Source organism: Lissotriton vulgaris, chromosome 2_1 (genome assembly GCF_964263255.1).
Source record: "Lissotriton vulgaris chromosome 2_1, aLisVul1.2, whole genome shotgun sequence".
Classification (NCBI taxonomy): domain Eukaryota; kingdom Metazoa; phylum Chordata; class Amphibia; order Caudata; family Salamandridae; genus Lissotriton; species Lissotriton vulgaris.
Window position 1 is genome coordinate 2,032,721,470 of NC_141687.1, and position 24,207 is coordinate 2,032,745,676.

General features: G+C 42.0%; 1 protein-coding gene across 1 annotated transcript in view; it reads left to right on the forward strand.

Annotated features, from left to right (window-relative positions):
- ATP8B4 (ATPase phospholipid transporting 8B4 (putative)) overlaps nt 1-24,207 on the forward strand; it is a 3,619,152-nt gene that overhangs the window by 1,561,142 nt on the left and 2,033,803 nt on the right. The gene's annotated exons all lie outside the window — the stretch shown is intronic.

Below are 24,207 nucleotides of genomic sequence, written 5' to 3' on the forward strand. Positions count from 1 at the left end.
GTTAGCCAAAGTGTAGCCATTGATACTTACCATAAACTTTGGATATCTGACACCGGCATGTCCGTCCTCCATATTTCCTCCGGCACCTTTAGGGAGTGATCCTCTGTTTTTACCAGCATCCAGTACCATTTGGATACCTCCTTCATACAGCTTTGAACTTTCATTAACTCGTCCTCCCACTCTGTTTCCAGCTTAATTTACAGCTGATTATGTGACCCCCTTATTGATTGAAGATATTTAAACCTCGATAGGGGGAAGTTAGTTTTTGCTGCCAATGATTTTTTTTTGTTTTTTTGTAGAGTTTTATATAGCGCGAACTTTACCCAAATATATCAGGTATCAGAGCACTTTACATAGCACCAGTTTCGTTACACAAGCACACATTCATTTTTGTTAGGCATGGGGAGATTAAGTGATTTGCCCAGAATCACAGGATGTTGAGCGTCATTGCAAAGATTCAAACCCCGTTCCCCAGCTTTGAGGTTGACCGCTCTAGCCATAAGGCCACATCCTCTCCGCTGTGTCCCATGATATCAATAATCCTTGCTCAAAAAGCTGCCTCCATTTTGTCAGACCCACTGTTAATAGAGGCCTCGCAAAGGCGTCCAAAAGACATTCGGGGTGAATTCCACATCGGGGCGTTACTGCTATAGTAAGGTATTCCTAAGATCAGCTTGACTTGGACCCATAATTTACAGGCTGCTAGTGACACCTTGAACTTGATTTTCTGGAAGAATTTGGGGTGGCCGTATTTAATTAAGAACAAATTTTCAACATCCGAAAGATTCTTTCTCAAAACCCTTAAATGAGGGGGAATTATTTGTGTAATGTCCATTAAAAGATGTCTAGTATTTTTTTTAGAAAAAAAGCCCAATGGTACAATTGAAAGTCCGGTAATGCTATCCCAACATCCATTTTCTTTTTACACAGTTTTTTCCAGGCTATTTGCACCACTTTATTTTTCCATACAACTGCTCAGGTCTCCTTGCAGTTTCCTGAACCATTCAGTCTTAAAGTGTAGCAGTAGGGTATTGAAGATAAAAGTACATTTAGGGAGGATCATCATCTTAACCAAGTTTACTCTGCCCAGAATCGACAGAGGTAAATGCATCCATGATTCCCATAGCTTCTTGGACTCCAGATAGATTCTATTAAAATTGATGAAAGCCATCTTATCCAAATCCTTGACTATTAATCTTTGTTTTTTTTGTGGAGAAATGAGGAGAACCATTTTAGTACAGGTCGAGAAAGCCCCATCCTGTGTTCCAATAGGACGATTAGGTTATCATGCTTAAAAGCTGCTCGAAAGCTGATGATAGATCAAGGAGGAACAAAATGCAGGATTCATTCTGATCAAGCATTCTCAGCGCATCATCTACAATGTGAGAGAGAGCGGATTCCCTGATATGACCCTGACGGAACCGGATTCGAATAGGTCTAGAAGTCAGAATTGATAAATGTGGTTGCAAAACTGTCCTTGAACACATTTCTGAAGGAGCTTTGCCTGTGAGGGAATGTTGGAAATTGGGTGGAAATTGTGTAGGTCAGAGTGATCTGCGGATGTTTTTTTTAGAATAGGGGTGTCCTGCCCAGACTTTAGGCAATCCAGAATAGCACCTTGCAGTAGTGAGGCATTGAATATCTTAGTCCAAAGTGGGAGTATGTAGACTCTGATCTCAGAGAAGAAGTTCGATGGCAAGGGGTCGTTAAAGTGGTTAGATGGTTTCAGAGTATCAAGAGTTTTATATAGTATAGTTCTTTCATCTAAAAAAAATTAAATGCTGAGGAAGCGTTGTTTTTGGGCGGGGTGGGGGGGGCGAAAAGGGCGAGGTCACGTCTGACCAAGGAGGCAGGAGGGTGTTAGGGGGGGTGATTAATAGGTGTTTCAAGGCTGACTGTAGTTCAGATTTGATCTTAGTTGTCTTTACAAAGAAGAAGTCAGCGAATTCTTCGCGGTTAGGCTGCAGACCAGGACCCGCTAAGGAAAGTTTAGGGTGACTGTTTGATTGAACCCTGATGAGCTCCAGCTATTTTTAGGTCATTTGTTTTGCTTGTTCTAGTTGGTTTCTGAAATAGCTAGCTTTCATAGTATCTAACGCATTTGTTGTAGATATTTCCTAATGATCTCAGGGTTGAGATGTTCAAGGGAGGGAGAGGTACTCCACAATACATATACTCATTTATCGTATTAACTTTGGACATTAGAATGCGAACTTTAATAACGTTCAAGGTGACTTTTTAGGGATAATTTCAATTTACATGTGAAGAAGTTATCGTTGTAATCAGATGTGTTTAGTTAAAAACCTTATTGTGCAGAATTTATGCATGCTACTGACAATTTTGTACGTATTTGGTGTGCTTATGTAATGTGTTCATTTAGATATGCTCATTAAATAATGTTAATTTCATATTTATATGTGTAATTTCATGATGCCAGTGTGCCATTTCTTGTTTTGGCTTATTTCTGTAGACCTGAATTATATTTTTCCCTTGTAAGCTCTTGCAGTAGGTTAATAGAATTTCCTGTGCATGTTAGATTTGTTTTTTCTCATGTTTTTGCTGCAGGTGGAGAATTTATCTTTGTTGGCTAGAATAATGTCATTACTTTAGGAGTTAGGCTTCGGGAGAAGAGGATACATTAAACGTTGATACTGATAATGAAGAACTGCTGTACTTTCTAATCAAAGCAAGCCTGGGAATCAAGGTCATCTTGCCAAGGCCGTAGAGCATCGCTGCCTAATGGAAAGTCACCTAGAAGATATAGCTTGACTGGATGATGTGATGCTGCAGTGTATTTCAGGAGACTACCTGTGATGTTAATTTATTGAAGTTAGGGAAAGTGCCTGCGGTCGTCTGCCTTGCAGAGAGAGAGAGAGAGAGAGAGAGAGCATCTTAGAACAAGCTCTGTAGCTTTATGCTACCTGACCCATCTAAACGCGAAGAGGCTTCTTATGAAGACTTCACATGCTGACAACTTAAGGGGTCATGCCTTGAGGAATTTAGGTAGGGATGTCACTCTAGTTGTAGTGTAGGGACAGACTAATGCTTTACACCCACACATTTCCAATGTAGGTGAATCTTGATGTCTGTGCTGTCATCCTCTGCATTCTGGTTCTCAACCTGATTTTCTTGTGCTTGCTACACTCGTAGGTTTGGCTTTGTATTAGTTCCACTGTATTTCTACAGCCTCATCTTGAGGTGACTCTATGTCCAATTGTTCTTGGGTTTGTAATAGAATAACTTAACTAGATTGAGAGTCTGTGATTCCTAGGAGTCATTGTAAATTGGAACTGCAATGTTTAATTGGTTAGCAATTTCTCTCCCCTCCATGTTTTCATGCTGATAAAAGAGCCGTCAACATGAGGTTCCAGAGTATGTCTAGAATGTGGAACCCTGGATTCTTTAGTTGGTAGCAGAGTAGAATGGTTTTTACATAAATAGGGGAGAGAATCCAGAAAATCTAAAAAAGACCTAGACCCTTAGAGCTCCAAAATAGAGCTCAATGATCAAGAGCAGACGGACTTTGGCAGGGATAGGCAGAGATTGATAGTGCGGCGAGAACATTGGTGAACGGAGATGTGAGTATCAATAGAGATGCATTTTGTGTTAGATTGTAGGAGTGTGTTGATTGTAAAATGTCCGACGAAGTTTGCGTGAAAGTCGAGTGAATGTGGTTCGGGCCGGACGTGGTCCAAGGATTGTGATTTTTAGTTTCAGGCCTCGAAGTGGCCTAAGATCCTGGGATATATTAAAGGTTGTAGAAGACACTGAGTTGTTTTGATTGTCTGATCGCGGGTTTGAGGAGTTGTCGTGAGGCTTCATCAGCAACTCTACCCTCCATCGCGAGATAGGCACTAGATCTTGGGGTAAGCTGGATGTGGAAAGACTAGGAAACATACTGCTGAACTCCAGGGTCCAGCCTCCGGCAGATGTGCAGAAAGCTACATCCAACTATAACATCTGGCTCACTAATGCTGGTGACCAGTTAGTCCCTGTTAAAAAATGGGTTCCCAAACGGGCTTCGCCAACTGCACCCTGGTACTCGGATGAGCTCAGGGCCAAAAAATTGATCTGTAAATATGCAGAGAGGGATTGGCGAAAATCATACTCCGAAGGGATGAAGGAAAAGTATCCGACCTGTATATCTAGCTACAAGCTAGCTCTCTTTGAAGCTACAAAGGAATACTTTTCAATACAAATAACCAAATCGGAATCTAATTCTAAAGAACTCTTTAAAACGATCTGTGAACTAACTAAACCCACTGCTCCTAAAAAACAGGGTGATGTAGAGTTCTGCAATAAAATGGCGGATTATTTTAAAACCAAAGTTGAAATTATCTTCATCTCCTTGGTAGGTCAAACAAATGGGAAACAGTCAGATTCAAATTTCACAGACTCAGGCCACCTAGTTTCCACCCAAGGCTCTCTGGATCATTTTACCCCTATTGAGAAAACTGATCTGAGTAAACTGCTGCACACAATAAAATCCGGTGCTCCGGTGATCCTTGCCCCGCTGGAATTGTTAAATTAATTCCAGAAATCATTGGAGAAGTTCTGACACCCCTACTAAACTCAGTTTTACAGACCAGAAATTTTCCTAGGGATTGGAAAAAAGCCTCCGTGCTCCCTCTGTTGAAGAAGCAATCTCTGGACCCCAAGGACTTGAACAACTACTGCCCGATTTCCAGACTACCGTTGCCTGCCAAAGTACTGGAGAAAGAAATGAACATCCAACTTAGCAATTTCATCTTGGCTAATAATTCCTTAGACCCTTCGCAGTTTGGGTTTAGAGCCTTTCACAGTACAGAGCTGGCTTTAATAAAATCAATGGAGGGGATCAGAGAGGCCGTGGATAGGGGAGGAAGTGCCATCTTAATCGTCCTGGACCTATCCACGGCCTTTGATACAGTCCACCATGGGTCCTGCTGAATCGGCTCTCGGACATTGGAGCTAAGGGCTTAGCAAGGAAACTGCTACACTCCTTTCTGGCAGATAGGTCCCCAGACCGTGGATCTCAATGGGAATGTCTCTGATCCCTTTTCGCTTCCTTGTGGGGTGCCACAGGGCTCATCTTTGAGCCCTACCCTTTTTAATATCTATGTGGCCCCTTTGGCCAATACCACTGGGTCATTTGGGTTCCAGCTCACCTCCTATGCTGATGGCACACAGATTGTGTTGTCGCTTACGGAGGGAGTGGAAAGAGAAGCAGGGGACAGGTTTCAGAAATGTATGAGCTCCATTTCCATCTGGATTTCAGCCAATTGTCTAAAGCTCAATTCAGCAAAAACGAAGGTGATAAAGTTCGGCAAAAATCCCCGGGTTTGGACACCGAATTGGTGTCCGGTTGATCTGGGGTCCTGTCCAACACCCTTCAGGAAAGCCAAGAATCTGGGAGTCCTACTGGATAATAAACTCACTATGGGGGACCAAGTGAACCAGGTGACCACATCCTGTTTCATGCTCCTCAGAATAATTTAAAAAATCAAGCTCTTCCTCTCAGCCAGCAACCTAAGGACTGTTGTTACGGCCGTGATTTTGTACTGTCTGGACTATTACAACAGTCTCTATCTTAACGTACAGAAACAACACATGTACAAGTTGCATCTGGTCCAGAATGCGGCAGTCAGACTGCTGTCGAATACGGCAAGGTTTGCCTCGGTTAGAGGTGAGCTGAGGAAACTTCACTGGCTCCCCATCCCACTGAGATCTCAGTTTAAGGTACTTGTGTGGTCTTTAAAGCAGTGAATGGTATTGGCCCGGAGTTTCTCAAGCATAGACTCTCATGGTATGTTCCTAGTAGAGCCTTGCGCTCCTCTGGTTCCAAACTGGTTCGAACATCTATGTTTAAGAAAACAAATTGGGGAGGCAGAAGTTTCTTTCACTGTGCATCTAAAGCATGGAACAAACTCCCATTCCAACTAAGAAATGCGTAGGAGGTCCAAGATGGCGGATTGACACCGCCGGAGTGGAGAACGCTGAATGGGTCCAGGCTGATGCGAGGCTAATGGACGACTGATACAGCTACACAATGCAGGAGCTGTAACGCTGTAAGGCTGTATTGCTTTTAGATTCACTCGCTTTGTGAAAAAACGGAAGAGCTCAGAGACTTACTCAGACCGCAAGGATCGAATTCTGAATGCGGCAGCTACGGCTGATTGAGAGCCGTGTCCGGAGCCTGCTACGTTCCGCTAGCACACAGAAACTATCGAAAACATTAAGGCTTGCACAGGAATCCTCGAAAGGCTGGTCGAGTTGGACGAGCTGGGCAAGCTTGACGAGCTGGGCGAGATCGACAGCAGTCAATTGGTTTGGTCAGCGATTGCCTCAGCGTTCCCCCGCGGCACCGGCAACAGTGCTGTCAGAGAAGGCGAGCGATTGCGGGATGGCGCCGAAACCTCCTACACGGACTACCCGCACAACAGCAGCTAGCGGGAGAGCGACGGCCACACCAGTATCCTTGTCAATGTCAGTGGCGGCTATAAACGAATTAACAGCACGTAAAAAGTCTTTATCCACCAACAACGCTATGGAGGCGACTTTGGACGTGGAACAACTGCAATCCGGCAAACTCCGGGAAAAAACCCCAACTCGAGCAAAAGGTAATACAACAGATAACACAGTAGAAAACACAGCAAATAACCTGTTGCTAAACGAAGGGATTCAAATAAGAGCAAAGGAACCTGAGTCATTATGTCAAAGTGGTACTGCAGTAATTCAAAACGATGCTACTTTAAACAATGTAAATATCTTATCTGCGTTAGATACTACGGAGTTGGTTGGTGCTGAGGAAGGGGTGACAGATCTAACTAAAGTGTCTACTACTCTGGCTAAAGGAGTTATTTAACCCTTAGAGCCCTTAGAGCCTCAGTCTCTGAATAAGGTGATCAATACCGATACTAATATGAAAGCCCCTCACATTGAAACGACTAGCACGACTAGCATGCCTCCAGACAAGGGGAATAACGAAGGCGTGGAAGAAGGTGAGGGAGGTGAAAATACTGACAACACAGATGTCGCTGAGACAGACAAAGAATATGTGGATCTTAATGATCAAGGGAGTAATACGCCTTTAAAAGCGATCAAAGACAAAAATAAAGCTTTCAATACCAAAAAATCGAAGGGTAAAAATAAGGTTATTAAAATCACAAGCAAATCCAAGACAAGTGTTTTGAAAGCAATTGCTGAGAACAGTCCAATTAGACAATGGGTGCAGGCTAAGGGTGGCGTAAAATCAATGGTGATGAGACTGTCTGGTAATAGCCCTAATGATCAAAATATTATTACCAAAGACTTAAAACAAATCAATGTACCACTCAGCCCCACTCAGTCTACTATTTCTAATATTACAAAGGCGAAGGCCGATAGTCTCGATCAGTCTGGCCTGATTAAGGAATCTACAAAGTCTTCTGGGGAAAGTTTATTGGATCATCCACACCCTTCCGTACCTTCTACAATACTTATGGAAGACAACTCTGCTTCTTTGTCAATTAGCTGTAGCAGTAGCAGTAGCAGTAATAACAGCAGTAGCAGTATAACCCAAGATTTGCCTAATACACCTATGGCGTCTATATGTGATGCAGTAACCGCTCCGATAGAAGAGACTATACAAGAAATACATCCGGAAAATATTGTTTCTTCTTTATCTAGTGGGCCAACAGAATGGATTCCGCAAGGGGAGGTTTCTGCTTCTTTTCAGACAATACTACATCTTCTAAATGAACAGAAACAAGAAGCTAAAAATCACTACCAGCAAATGAGGGAAGACAATAATAGAACTCAAACCTCTTTGCAAGAGATGGCGTGCAAACTGGGGGCGGTGTCTCAAGATATATAGGAACTGCAGCAAAGAGTGGTGGTAACAGAGGAGAAATCACAACGCTCTGAAATAGCAGTGAATAAACATGCCTCTCAGCTTCTTCAGATGCAAGCTAAGCTGGAAGACTTAGAAAATAGACAAAGGAGACAGAATCTCCGCATTTTTGGTATTGCGTAAGGAGCCGAGGGGGCAGACCCGAGAGCATATATCACTCAATTATTTCAAAAGGCCTTTCCCGACCTTTCAGATTGGGATTGGGACTCTCAGATCCAGCGGGCTCATCGATTACCCCTAGTCCAAAAGGATAAGAGTGGTAAATTCCCACGACCAATTTTTATTTACATAGGTAACTACCTGCTCCAACAAGCTATCTCTTTAAAAGCACGGCCGAACACTCCAGTCACCATTGATTCTACTATTTTTTTTGTGAGATCGGATCTAAGCAAACTCTCGTTAGAAAGACGATGGAAATTGAAGCAATTCATCGATCCGATTAAAGAACTTGGATATCAAGTTTATTTGCAGGAACCTGCAAAACTGAAAGTGATTAAAAATGGCCGATCCTATTTCTTTTTGGAAGTAAATGAGGTTGAAAATGCTATTGCCTCTTGGCGATTGGGGAAATGATTAAGTTAACGACTAATGCATAGCATATATGGCTTTTTGTTTTTTTTGGTTTTCCTGGTTATATTTTTATTAGCTCTAATGTTTTGCGGGATTTAGATGATTGCTCCTGTGGCTAGGTTATATTCGAGATAAAAAGCATTGTGTAGCACGGGTTTTTTTCTTTTTATCTTTTTGCTATGATTAGTATTGAATACCTGGACCCTATCAGCGCTCTATCCGCTCACCAACTGCCAGGGGAACGGCAGTCAACCGAACGGGGGGACCAGCAGGTAGCTTCTGGGTGGGAGATGGGGGAGGGGAAATAATAAAAAAAATGCATCATGAGTATAAATATATCTGTGTTTCGTTGGCTAAGGAAAGCTTACATGTTTTGCACAGTGTTTCTTCTTTTCTTTTATGGGTAGAAGGCATGTCAGAATATATATTAAAATCGATTAAATGTATCAATTAAAGTTTCTAGTTTGGAATGTGGCTGGTTTAAACAGTCGGACTAAGAGGAGTCTAGTATATGAGGAGCTTAGGATGTACAACCCTCAAATAGTAGTTTTAACTGAGACTCATATTGCATTCAAGGATAGACGTTTATTGAATCAATTAGGCTATGATCTTTTGGTTAGCACAGAGTTTAATGCTTCAATCCGAGGGGTGGCTATACTGAAGCATAAACAGCTTAAAGTAGAAGTTAACAGAAAAATGACAGATAAAGCGGGCAGGTGGGCCATGGTACAAGTGACTTTGGAAGGTCTCCAATATATAATATGCGGGGTTTATGCCTCAAATCAGGACGAACCAAGAATAATTGATCAGGTTAATATGGAGTTATTCACTTGGGAGGGGGAGCGGATAGTGTTAGGTGATTTTAATTGTGTAATGGATTATAATTTGGATACAACCAGAAAGGGTTCGTTTCAGAGGATGCGTAAGACGAGGGCTGCTATTATAGACTTGGCCACTATACATGCAATCAAAGATGCTTGGAGATATCTATATCCTCACATAGCAGGTTATACTTATTACTCATCTGCCCATAAACTTTGCTCACGCATCGATATGGTCTTTGCTTCTGACGCTATTCTGTCAGCCAGTACAATGTCAATATGCCCTAGGGTAACATCGGACCATAACCCGCTTTTATTCACAATAGAAATTGATACGGACATGCGCCCACCCAGGCCTTTCTCCTTTCCTAGATATTTATTCTCTGATACTAAGTTTGTGAGTTTGCTGAAAGGGCATATAAAGGATTTTATTGATATCAATAGGTTTTCTACATCTCCCTTGATGGTGTGGGATGCATGTAAAGCTAGCATCCGTGGGTTTACCCAACAGTTTGTCTGGCAACAAAATAAAGCCGGTAGGATTCAAAATAAAAAACTACTAGATGATATATCTAATATTGAAGATAAGCTATCTAAGATGTTAGCTACTACTACTACAAGGGCAAAAGAAATCGAAGATTTAAATTTAAGATTGATGGAATCAAGATTAGCACTGAAAAATCTTTTTAGGGAGAAAAGCATCTCCAAATTAGCTAAATATAGGCTGAATCAATATGAAAGTGGGGAGAGGATAGGAAAAATTTTGGCATATAAAGTTGGAGAAGACCGAGCCCAAATGCTGATTAAGGAAATAAAAGGTGACGACGGACAACTACATCAAGATTCTAAATCAATCTTACTCCAGTTTGCCACATACTATCAAAAGCTATACACGCCTGAAACGACCCCAACAGGAGATAATATAAAAGCTTATTTGACAGAAAATGTTGTACAGAATATAGAGGATGAGCAAGCTGATCACTTAGAAGCAGATATAACAGCAGGAGAAATTCAGGTAGCTATTAATTCCCTAGCACTGGGAAAAGCTGTAGGCGAAGACGCAATCCCCTTAGAACTTTACAAAAAATGCATGGTAGAACTAATTCCTCTCCTATTAATGGTTATCAAGGCTATTGGCAAAGGAGAACAAGCTCCAAAATCTTGGAACTACACTCAAATTATATTTTTTCTTAAAAAGGGGAAACCCCCACAAGAGAGAGGGTCTTATATACCAATATCATTAATTAATGCTGATGCAAAGATATTTGCAAAAATACTAGCAACAAGGCTTGCGTCACTAATGTCACAGATGGTTTGACCATTTCAACATGGGTTTATCCCTAAACGGGATACTACTGCTCATATTAATACTGCTATAGTAGCATTTGACGTTGCTAGGACGTGTCCCACCCCACTCGGTATGATCCTCTTAGATGCAGAAAAGGCATTTGATCGCGTGGGGTGGGACTTCCTTTGGGCAGCTTTGGCTGCATTCGGCATAAAAGGTCAGTACTTGAAATGGGTTAAATCCCTGTATGATCAACCAAGGGGTAAGGTATGTTATTCAGGACGATGCTCACCTACCTTTCCAATCGAACGTGGTACACGACAAGGGTGTCCTCTATCTCCTTTGTTATTCGCTTTAGCAATAGAGCCTTTCTTGATTGCACTGCATAAGCAAGAGATGATTACACCGTTTAAAAATGGCCTTAATGTACTAAAAATAACTGCTTACGCAGATGATGTAGCGGTTTTCTCTTCAAATGTCCCTGATGCGATACTAGGTATAGGTACCGAAGCAGATAAATATGGTTTGGTATCAGGGTATCGGTTAAATATTAGCAAAACGCAAGTAATCATAAACTCTACTCCACTCACACCAATAGCTGGAGTATGTAATGTGGCAACATACCTCGGGGTAAAAATCTCTTCTAATCCTGAATCAATAATTGCACTTAACTACGATCCCCTATTAAAAGAAACTTCTCTCCTCCTTAAGAAATGGCACAAACTTCCAATGGGGATTTTGGGGCGAATTAACTTAATTAAAATGAAGATCTTGCCTAGATTTTTATATCTTTTTCGGTCTATACCTTTAAGAGTGTGTAATACATATTTTAGCAGACTGGAGGGTATCATCAGCAGCTTCATATGGGGGTATAAGAAAGCACGACGGGCTTTGTCTCTGCTTAAACTCCCCTATGACCAAGGTGGACTTGGGTTACCAGACTTTAAATTATATTATTGGGCTGCTTTTTTAACTCGTTTTCGCAGCTTGCTTATCCCTGATAAATGTCTTTATTTTCATAGATTTATATTAGGGGGGGAGGCTATTAGGTTTTTATATAGACTTAATGACCCTAACTACTTTAAACGAGTACGGTTTAAGACAATTCGAGACACGGTTAATATTTGGCGATCTATTCTTAATAGGAATATTATCTCCTTATTTCATGCCAAAACGCCCCTCTGGTATAATCCAGGGCTGCCAGGAGTTTTTCATGATTCAGCTAGTACTATGTTTTCGGATAATGGCATTAGTAATCTTGGTGACCTGTATGACCATAGTGTATTTTCTACTTTTGAAAAGCTAAAGATGATGCATAATTTACCAGAAGGGGCTTGGTTTAAATACAATCAGATCAAGGATTATATTATCCGTAGAACAGGCCTTGATAGCATAGCCGAATCCGAAATCTGGAGCTGTATGTATAGAGATTCTGACAAGGCACTGATCAGCTGTGGTTATAAGACTTTTTCTGTCTTACACAAGGATGATATCAGTAAGGTGGCAGAAAAGTGGAGTACAAACTTAGAGGTGAATGTAACCCCAGATATGATAACCTCCTCACTGAACAGTCTAAATAATGCAGTTCAATCGTCAAGTCTGAAATTACAGCTGTTTAGAACTTTGTTTCAACTGTAATATTCTCCAGACAGGATTCTAAAATGGGCTTGCAATAATGTATTGAATGATCGTACAAAATGTCCTAAATGCGCACTCAAAGGGGCAGATATTGTTCATATGTTTTTTTCATGCCCTGAGTTATCCATTTTTTGGAAGGATGTAGTTGGTGTTATTTCAGCCAAAATTGCTAGGCCAATTGTACTCACGCAACTGGATATTATGATCGGGGTCGCTGGGGTAAATAATAGATCTCGGGACTTGATGAATATACTTTTGACATGTGCCAGATTAGCTATTGCCAGGGTTTGGATTCAAAGTCATCCCCCCACGGTTATGGAATGGTGGCTTTTGGTTAAAGACATTTATAATATGGAAAGCTCTTTGGCGATAACTAAGGGACAGAAGAAAAAACGAAAAGTAGAAAAAACTTGGGGATTAATTATGTCTTAATGTTTAAACTGAAACATTGATTTTTAGTACTGTTTTGATTGATGCCGCATCTCACATGATTTGTCTGATATCCTTACTATTTTGAACTTTTTTTTGAGTTATCTGTATCTGATGTTACTCATGATGCTAATAAAAAATATTTAAAAAAAAAAATCCAACTAAGAAATGCGTCTGATTTAATCTTCTTTCGCAAGGGGCTGTAAACTTGGCTTTTCTCTCAATAACAGTTGACCGCTCTCCCAGGTAACCCAGTTCTCAGCACCAGGACACCCCAGGGTAACAGTGCGCTTTACAAGAATAAATAACATAACATAACATAACTTTGTGTGTTTGGGACGTGCAGGAATTGTATGGTAAACCTTGTGTACAGGTGTGGGCTATATTGATTCAGATGGCCAGCGCAGGTTGAGGGTTGCGGTGTATGAATGCTCTTGAGTGATTGAATTCTATCTATCTCTTATAAAGGCAGACAATTACAGAGTTGTGATTGCGTCAGTGAACGTGAACTGAGAAATTGTAAAGGAGGGTGAGCCACTTCGAGGAGGAAAAAGGTGAAGTGAGAGTGTGCCGCACTGTGATAGGTCAGTTGGTGTAATGCCGTGCTGGGATTGGTTGGTAGTCAGTAGAAAGTTGTGATTGAGAAATTCTTGTTTATCGTAAGGAAACTTTTATTTAATCATGCATTGTTTTATGGTGTTCCGAGATTTGTTATGGGAGATTAGGGAGTAGTTTCTCGAGTGGGTGAGGAAGCACCGCCCAAGGATACTCCAGCACACTGTATGGCAACAAATGTGGGACTCCAAACTATAGTTTGGCTTCAAAATTGGCACAAGATCACTGAAAAAGAGGGCAATTTGGCAATTCCATGCTATGGTTCTTTCAAATTTGAGGTGTTGTATAAGTTGAGGGCAGTGATGTCTTCACTACAGCCATCACCTATACGAACACAGTTTAAGGAATTAGATGTATGGATGCAAGCAGCACATGCAAAGAACAGGGAGAGATTTCATGAGAAGATGAAAAAAGCAATGAAGGCGTATCAAAGGAACACAAAGTATCAATACATGCTTACTAATAATTGCTCTGGCAAGCCTTCAAGCAATACAGCGGGTTAGATACTCTTAACCCTAAAGATATGGGACAGTTTGTTTCCAAATTCATACTGGGACTGAGGCTGGAAATTAGTGTTATGATTCAACAGCAATTGTTCTACTGACAGAACAAGTCTGTGGATGAAATCCTACGGTATGCCAGGTACTGCAATGATGAGGTGGATTCCTAGAACAGGAGAATAAAGGACAAATTGATGTTGGTCCACAAAAGGAATGCAAACAGGGTAGATCAGGTGCAGCTAAATGGGAGAACCATAGGTCGAAATCAGGGAAACAACCAAGAAGGGGTTCAAAATTTTCTGAACAGTGCTGGACAGGGAAAAGGGAAAGGTGATCCAACAGACCCTAAAACGTATATGGACATTGTCACACTAAAGAAAACGACTGCTTGTCATTATTGTCACAAAATCGGGCATTGGAAGCACGAGTAGTGAGCAAATCATTTGCAAGAAGGAGAGCTTGTACAGGTGCCTGATGTAATAAACACTTTGACGAGACCTAAATCTTACAATGGAGGTAGTCAGAATCAGCTGGTGCATGTACACCTACCTCCTAGAGTTCCGCAGAGTAGTAGAGCATACCACCAAATGCACATCATAGAAACTCTAGACAGACTTGATCAGGGCCTGTCACAATGACGGTACCAGAGGTTTGGAAGACTTGGAGCAGTCTTGGAGGTAGACCAGAGTGGACCGTATGTGGAGGCAGATTTAGGCTGTCATTCCATTACATTCTTGATTGATACTGGCTCTACCTTTTCTACTGTGAGATCTGCAGTAGTCCTAAACCTACCCCTCTCAGGGCAATCGATCCAATTTGTAAGAGTTGCTAATACAAAGATGACAAATCCTTGGACCAAAGAAATACCAGTGAAAATTGGAACGTTAATATTGACACCAATTTGTGGTGTGCGATTCAAGTCCATTCTGTTTGCTAGGACGTGAACTCTCATGCAAGCTGAATTGTACCATCTATTGCACGCTCAAGGGATTAGAACTACAGACTAATGATGATAATATTGCATTTGCATTGGCGAATCAGAACCACTGTATAGATATGTTTCCAGTACTGACAGTGAATGATATGCCATGGGATTTGACAGTCACTGTTTCTCTCGTGGTGTGGGACTTCAGAGGAGAAGAGATAGGGCTGATTCGAGGAGTTAAGCCAGTCCGAATACATTTGAGGAAAATTAATGTGATTGTGATTCCCATATCCATCTGTGATCCTGTTTCAGATTTCTTGCGAGGCTGAATGGTTTACTGTGATCAATTTGTGTACAGCATTTTTATTTGCTTTCCGGCTGGATAATCGTGTTTTAACATGGTGTGATATCCCACAAGGGTATACTGAAAGTCCATCTACCTTTAATCAGATTTTGAAAAAGGTCCTTGAGAGATTGCTGCTGCCACATAAATCAATGCTTGTGCAGTATATTGACACTCTTTTGATTGCATCAAAGACAGAAGAGGCTTGTAGGGATGACCCAATTGCCTTATTTAACCATTTGGCTGAAAATGGACATAAGGTGTCACCAAGCAAGCTTCAGTACTGCTTAACATTAGTTCATAACTTGGGTCATTGCATCGAAAAAGGCGAGAGAAAGGTGTCACTAGACTGCATTGAGGCAATCATGAAAATGAATACGCCTATCACTCAAAAGGAAGTCAGGATGTTTTTGGAATGGTTGGCTACTGCCGACAATGGATCCCAAACTTCTCATTGAAGGTGAAGCCCTTGCATAGATTGACTCACAAGGATGTGAGTGATCTGTTACCTTGGTATTGCTTGGTTGCTTTGCTGGAGCTGAGGGAAATGCCTTCGTCGTGCTCCAGCTCTGGGAATAACTGATTACAACAAAGTGCTATTTTGCTGTGAGAGGGAGAGTTATGCTTTATCTGTACTCACCCAGACACATGGGGGTGTCTGTAGACCAGTGGCCTATTTCTCAGCTAAATTAGATCCTGTAGCTTCAGCATTACCCGGATAGGCCTTTTGCCATTCGCAAACGGGCTGATTCTGAGAATCATCCCGTTTACGAATGGTAAAAGGGCTTGATACATTTGCCCCTTTGAGTTTTGTGCTTTCCCTGGCACAGAAAGGTTGCTCTCTTGCAACGCTTAAAGGGTATTTATCTGCCTTATTGTCATTCCTTTGTTTGCCTGACCAACCCTCCCTTTTTAAGTCCTCTAAAGTTTAATGGTTCCTCATGAGGCTTACTAATATTTTTCCTCCCACTCTGTTTATCATACCTCAGCGGGATCTTAATCTAGTGCTTACATTTCTTAAGTGCTCACCTTTTGAACCCTTACATAGTTGCCCATTGAGACTTCTTACTTTTATAACTATATTTTTTGTGGCAATAACCTCTGCTAGAAGGGTGAGTGAGCTGCAGGCCTTTAGTTTCAAGCCCCCTTTCATTTTTTTAACAGATTTTATTGGGTTTTAAAACAGTCATACAATACAAAAGGCTTCTAATTGCAATTATAATGAATCACCATTTTTTGGCATAGCTATTCTCATCCACAGTAACGCCCCACATAGTGGTGAAACAATATAATATTGTATTAGTCCACAGAGTTCTCAATCAATAGTCCTTTATTCTCTGCTCAACATGTACCCACCCACATCAAGACCCGCAACCGGCCCTCCCCCAGGCTTGTCACCTATAATCAGCCTTGTACCTTTGTACTCCAGGGTTATTTTATGCTTTGCTCTGCTCTCCGCCATAGGTGGTCTATGTCACTAGGCTATCAGTTGGGGGGCAATTAAACCAGTGTGCTTGTGTCTACATTTGGCAATCGGGTAATTTTAGGGTGTGGGGGTCAATCTGTGTTGTCAGGGGCCTCCTCTATTAAGCTGTCATCCTTCTCCTCCTCTGTGTGCTTTAGAAGCTCCACCAAAGCTATCCATGCCCTGGCTGTTTCCAGTGTTTTCTCACTCCCTGTCCTTTTTGCTAATTGCAATTTAACTTCTCCCTCGGATTCTGCCATTTAACCAATTCTTTTTGCCATCTGGGTATGGTAGGGCCCCTCTTGCTTTCCAGTGTCTGGTGATCTCCCTTTTACCCAACACTAACCCCAGGTCCATACATTTACTTGTCACCTTATTCTTGGTTGTATGAGGAAACCAGTGTAGTGGACAACTACCTGGTATTACTACAGTTTCTCTATCAGTCACACTCCCAGAACATATGCAGGAATTCTGCCTCTTCCGTGTTGCAATGCGCGCAGGTGGCTGTTTGTGTGTTGAAGTATTTATTAATCTTGTCCGGGGTGAGATACGCTCTGTGTAATATGAAGAAATGCACTTACTGGAATCTAGCGTTCCTGGTACTCTTCCATGCCCTTTCCACTAACTCCCCCCAAATTTTTATCGGTTATTGGCTCAGCTAAATCAACCCCCCACTTTTGATGTAAACCAGTCAGGGGTAATAGTGTTTCATGTATTATGCATCTATAGAGGCATGTGACTTCTTTAAAAGTGCCTGACACACCGCCGATGTCTGGGGTTCTGTGAGACCCTTCAGCCAGTGTCTCCGTATGGTCACCCGTGAGAGCTGAATATAGCAGAAAATCTTTCCCTGGTAGATCATATCTTTCCCGTAGATCATTAAACGGGATCATGGTGCTATCTTCATATAAATCTGCCATCGTGGCTGTTCTCCTCTCCATCCAAGATTTCAATCTCTTCCAGTCTCCCCCATGAGGCAATGCCTCACACATATTTAGTGGGATTTAGGGTGCGTAAGGACGTCCACTCTGTGCACATCGCAAGACTCTGCTCCAGCATTTTTGGACTGTTTTTAATTCTGATGGCACGGCTTGTCTTCGCATGGGTAGTGCCAGCAGCACTCGAGATATCATTTGTAGGTTTGGGGTATTGTCTCCCTGGTGGTCCGCCCCCTGAGTCGCCCGCTACCCACTCTGTAAACGATTGCATCTGTGCCGCTAGATAATAAGCCTCGAAATCAGGTGCAGCTTAGCGTCCCTCCGCTCTAGGTCTCATAAGGGTGTTGTGCACCACCCTTCGTCTGCCCACACCCATAAGAACCCCAACATCATGGTTTTGAGCTGAGTAAATAGACGTGCCGGAATACAAATCTGCAGCGTTCCAAAGTAATATAGCAATTTTGGCTATGTTACCATTTTCAGAAGGGAAACTCGACCAGCCAACAGTGGGAGGGTCCTCCAGAAGATAAAGCTACTTTTGGCACCTCTTAGCGCTTCCCCTATGTTGCCTTCTAATAAATCTCCTTGTGCATGATATATTTGTGTGCCCATGTAAGTCAAACATCTATCCTCCCACTTCACTCCTTCTGACTCTGGTGGACCTGTTCTATTCATCCCAGTAGGGAAGAGGCACAACTTTTCCCAATTTACTATGAGACCTGCCACACTTCCCAGGCCGTGCAGGAGCTCCTTCGCTCCACACAGTGCCTCTCTTGATCCAGCCAGAAACATCAGCAAACCGTCGGCATATGACGCTATGTGCTAGACTTGTCCAGACACCAGTGCCTGCCTGTTCTAGCATGGGCCGCTAGTGGCTCCATTGCCAGGGCAAATAATATTGGTGACAAAGGACATCTCTGCCTTGTTCCTCGACCCACTGCGCAGGCATCAGATATCAGACCGCCTGTCCTGACCCTGGCGGTGGATTCTTTATAGAGGAGAGTCGTCCATTCAACAAATTCTGCCCCCAACCCGAATTTCCTCATCACTTGGAATAAATAAGTCCTTTATGTATCAATGTCGTCATATGCGGGAGAAGGCGGGCAGCCAATATCCGACTCAGGATTTTTTAATCTAAGTTAAGCAAGGAGAGTGGTCGGTATGCCGCTCTATCCCATACCGGTTTCCCTGGCTTAAGAAGTCGGATGCTAACCGCTTCCCTCGTTGACGCGGGGTGTCATCCCTATTACTGGGCTGCCCACCTTGCCGCAATCAATCACAGGACTTGCTGCCATGCAGATGATCCGGGCTATGCCATGGATCGATGGCTACTGCCAGGAGGGAACTACAACAGAGCGCTATATTCCAAACCCCAGCGATTTCCCCTAACAGGGCCGAATAAACACTCAGTACAAATCTGGAACGCAGCGACTAGATTTGTGGTCGCTGCAGATATTTACAAACCAAAACCAATAATTATTACATAAACTTATTAATTTATTTCCTACCCTATAACACCACAAAAATCAGATCTAAATTTAAAACAAATGTACTTCTATAATTAACATAATTATTTACCAATTAAAGAAATATTCATTTAAAAAACTAAAACAAATAATAATTAGCTTCCCACACTTTAACCCTATAATCTAGACAACACACAGCTAAAATTAAACTGTAAATATATTATTTACACAATTAAAACCTTTTTTAACTATTACTATTAAACAACTAATTATAAAGCAAAATGTATTTAATATCGACCCTTTAAAAGTAAAAACCACACACAAAAAATAAACAATTACCCTAAATGACAACTAATTATTAATTATTTAAACATACATTACTTCCCACCCTTTACCCCCATAAACCCCACAACCCACACCTAAAATTATTTACACAATTTCCATAATTATTTTTGGAATAAATTAATTAATATTAATAACTAATTATTAATTAATAGGGAAGGCAGCCGGCCCAGATGGCCTTCCGGGGGATTTACTACTGCATGACCCCAAAATATGGGCAGATCTTATAGCCTGTCTAATGAACTTGATCCAGCATGGCCACCCTGTCCCTGAATCCTGGAAGGGTGCGGAGGTCATCACCATATATAAGAAAGGTGATAGAGATGACCCTGCCAACTATAGACCATTAAGTTTAATTGACACCATTCAAAAGGTCGTTGGCAGGGTCATCATAAACCGGATTGAGACGTGGCTAACAGATGATGGTATTCTGACCCATTTTCAGGCGGGGTTCAGACGAAATGTTGGTGCTATGGACCAGGTATTCCGGTTCTGTGCAGTCTACTGGAAGACAGTATCTATCTACAAGGGAAGCTTGTATCTGGCTTTCATAGACTTGAAAACAGCATTTGACATCATCCCCCGAGCCAAACTTTGGGAGGTTTTATTAGGTTTGGGCTTCCCTGTTTATCTGTTGCAATATATTATTAAGCTTCACGAAGACAACTATGAAAGGATTCGGTGGGGGAGCCAAGGCCAATTGACAGAGAGGGTACCAGTCAATAGAGGGGTGCGGCAGGGTTGTGTGATGGCGCCGACACTGTTCTCCATTTTCATAAATGGGGTGGTGGACCACTTACGAGAGGACTCTGCGGATGCACCCGTCCTAGCTGGAAAGAAAACCCCCACAGTCCTCTTTGTGGACGATACCCTCCTGATGTCCAAAACCCCGAAGGGTCTCCAAAAATTGCTTGACCGTTTTAGCAATTTTTGTAAAGATTGTGGGCTAACGGTCAATACTTATAAAACTAAACTGATGGTTCTATCTGCTGAAAGGAAATTGAAGAAAGGCCATCTTTCCCTGAATGGGACCCCATTAGAAGTGGTGGTAGAATTTGATTACCTTGGGGTCAGACTTTGTAACAACATGAGATGGGGCTCCCATATATCTAAAATGGTCCTAAATCTTAAAAGAGTCTCCGGAGCCATTTTAAAGAACCAGCGTCTTTCTATCAGCAGACCAGTAGCCCCGCCTTGGCAGTTTACGAGGGGAAAGCTTTAGCATCTGCAGTCTATGGCTCTGAACTATGGGGTGCGGAGAATTGTAAGGCGCTGGCTTTTGCAGAGAATAAGTTCTTGAGAGACTTAGTCTCCCTTCCTCCCTCGACCCCCTTGAAACCACTATTCTATGATATGGGCAAAATACCAATTCCAGAAATAGTTCAACTACACCCTGTGCTATTCTGGGTGCGACTTAGACGGACCCCAGAGTTAGTTAATTATGCCCTAGTGCTAGACGAATTAATCAATTTGAATGCACACAGCAAAATAAGGTGGCTTAACAATCTAAAAAAGTTGGTGGAATCTATAGGTCTGGCTGAGTCTTGGGCCACGCAGTCCCCTCCCACTAAACAAATTGTTAAAAAATTGTATTGGGAATGGGCTGAGGGCAAAGACCTCAACATTTCAAGTTGGGGTCCTTTGACGAACAACTTCCTTGATCAAAAATCCAGTAGAAAGTTGGAACCATTTCTGGACTTTCTCCAAACCCCCCGGGATAGAACTCTGTTCTTGAAATTAAGATATGGCACCCTCCCTCTAAAAAAAGTCATGGAAGGGTGGAAGGTCAGGAGGGTTAATGATCTAAAATGTCCTGGTTGCCCATGTCCGGAAGACTCCCTTGGCCACTTTTTGTTTGCTTGTAATGCCTATAAACATGCCAGGGCAAAATGGCTGGAGCCTGTGTGTAGGGAAATGGGCGTTAGGGACCACAGATCAGCCCTGCGCATTATTCTAACCAACACTACCTCAATGTATATTGTCTGCGGGATAGCTAAGTATTTGGGTAGTGCTTGGTTCATACGTTCTAGGCTGCTTTTAAAGTTTGACCTGACCCACATTTAAGAATGTATCCTTTTTTAATTAAACCTCTGTAGACCTTTTTCCACATTTTAAATTGTCTGTAATGATGGTTCCTATTATTAATGGATTTGTAGTAATACTTGGTAATTGTTTAATGTGATTTTATGTCTGTACTTTTATGATATATTTTTATCGAATAAAGTATTACAATATATTAATTAATAAAAAATAAATTACCCCACACCCTTTGCCCCTATAAACCCCAGAATGCGCACCTAAAATTATTTAACAATTAACATAGTTATCAATTAATTATTATTAATATCCAATAATTAACAAATAATACATTATTTTACACAATTAAAACTATAAATCGCAATTAAATAAATAAAAAATAATCATTAATTTAACGTCATTAAATGACTTCCCACCCTATCCGCCTATAAACCCACAACCCGCTACGGAACTAAGGGCCATATGTATCAAAGGGTTTTACCCAGTCTGTGTCTATGGGAAAAAGTGTTCATACATATGGCCCTAAAGAACACAAAATTCAATCAAAATAAAATTAATAACTAGGAAAAATGTAACACATATTTTAAAGCATAATAAACAATTCTTATACAAAAATAATACATAACATACATTTAAAATATGTACTAAAATACATAACACTAATTCAACAATCGAGATTTTAAACAACTATATTTTTGCAAACAATATTAAACTCTTCTATATTTTTAAGATCGGATTTTCTTACCTTAAATCGATATTCTTGACCACAATATTCTTCCTGTCGATATTTCTCACTCACAATATTTAGAACTATATATTTCTGTAAGTCGACATTTAAAACTCGTTTTTTTTATGCACACCTCCCAGAATGTCCAACTTTAAATTAGAATACTGTACCTAACAATCCTACACTGTGGATGTGACTGTTTTTTCTCCCTTTCTCCATATCCCAGAACAACTATATCCTTGAGTGTCATGGCTGAGCTTATACGCTTTCAAAAAACATATTAAAAACTCCTAGTTATTGTGGTTGTATGATAAATGTATACTTTTTTTCCTTCTGTTTCTCATTCGTCAAGCTTTTTTAATAAAATCTTTTTATTTTTTTGATATTTTCCACTTGTAGACATTACTCATAATTATGATTATCAGAGCTTAACATTAATGAACAGTGAAATATCATCAATAACCTCATTATGCAGTCCTGTATGTGTTGGTGAAGGTAAACAAGTATGATCTCACTTTGGATTTCCCATGACTTGATTATTGTCATTAGTAGGTCACCAACGACCCCGCCACCGCCAGAGCCAACCTTCACGAAGGGATCAAAGAGGTAGCCGAATGGATGAAGAACAGCCGCCTTAAACTAAACTCAGACAAGACGGAAGTCCTCATCCTGGGATCCTCACCCGCCGCGTGGGACGACTCCTGGTGGCCCCCCGCCCTAGGCAGCGCACCCAAACCAACAGACCACGCACGCAACCTGGGCTTCATCCTGGACTCCTCCCTCTCCATGACCAGACAAGTCAACGCCGTCTCCTGGTCGTGCTTCAACATACTGCGCATGCTACGTACCGAGACCAGGAAGACGGTCACCCAGGCCCTCGTCACCAGCCGTCTGGACTACGGCAACTCCCTCTACGCCGGAACCACCGCCAAACTCCAAAAGAGACTCCAGCGGATCCAGAACGCCTCAGCGCGACTCATCCTGGACATCCCCCGTCGCAGCCACATCTCCGGACACCTGAGAGACCTACACTGGCTCCCGGTCAGCAAGAGAATCACCTTCCTTCTCCTCACCCACGCACACAAAGCCCTACACAACCAAGGCCCAGGATACCTCAACAGCCGCCTCAACTTCTACGCTCCCAAACGCCAGCTTCGATCGACCAGCCACGCCCTTGCCGCCGTCCCCCGCATCCGAAGAGCCACCACAGGGGGACGGTCCTTCTCCTACCTCGCCGCCAAGACATGGAACTCCCTCCCCACCCACCTCCGCCTGACCCAGGACCACCTTACCTTCAGGAAGCAACTCAAGACCTGGCTGTTCGAGCAGTAGTGGACCCCCCCAGCACCTTGAGACCCTCTGGGTGAGTAGCGCGCTATATAAATGCGATGATTGATTGATTGATTGACAGTATTCCTCTACATGGTGTTAATACTCCTCAGACCTTCTCCCATTTTTTTTAGAGCCCCTGTCCTTCATAAACATACCTTTCAGCTGACATACACCAATCAATATTATTTTTCCATGTTTGGATTTGGAGGGGAGGGGCGCTTGTACCACAGAGCCCCAACACATTACATGTAGCCACTGTTAGACCATGGGTGGATAGTATTTTAATCATTCACTATTTTTAGTCACTCCTCATACTCTCGTCCTCCTTGTGACCCTCGCGTTCTTGTGTTTCCTGTTACCCTCTCTGTTTTGTCTCCTTCCCTTGGGTTTGCATCATTCACTCTAACTCTGTTTTTTTCTGCATATTCCTATAGTTTTGCTTCTCTAAACAGCGTCCTGGAATCTTCACCTGGCATAGGACTATTCCCCTTCTTCTTCTCTTAGTATTGCATTGTTCACATGTATGTACATATTCTGATTGCGTTTGCTTTTAAGGGCATTAGTCTCTACTTTTTATCAAGTTCTCACTACATAAAACTAACACTCAAAGAAACAAACAAACAAATACAGGAATCAATACCATGCATTGGAGCCCTCGTGGTCAGGTTCATACTTTCATAGACTTTCAGTACCCCTTCCGCTCTGCAGTCCAAAGAGGCATTTCATTCCCAACACCGCAGACTTGCTCAGTAAATTGTTTCTGGTTATCTATGCATTCCTCCCAATGAAATATTGCAGTATCAGCATTCTACTCAGGTGCTTCAATTTTCTTTTGAACTGACCTTTACGAGCTTTTGAATGAGAAAGTTTAATTCAAGTCCTCCTTCTGCGACTATTTGCC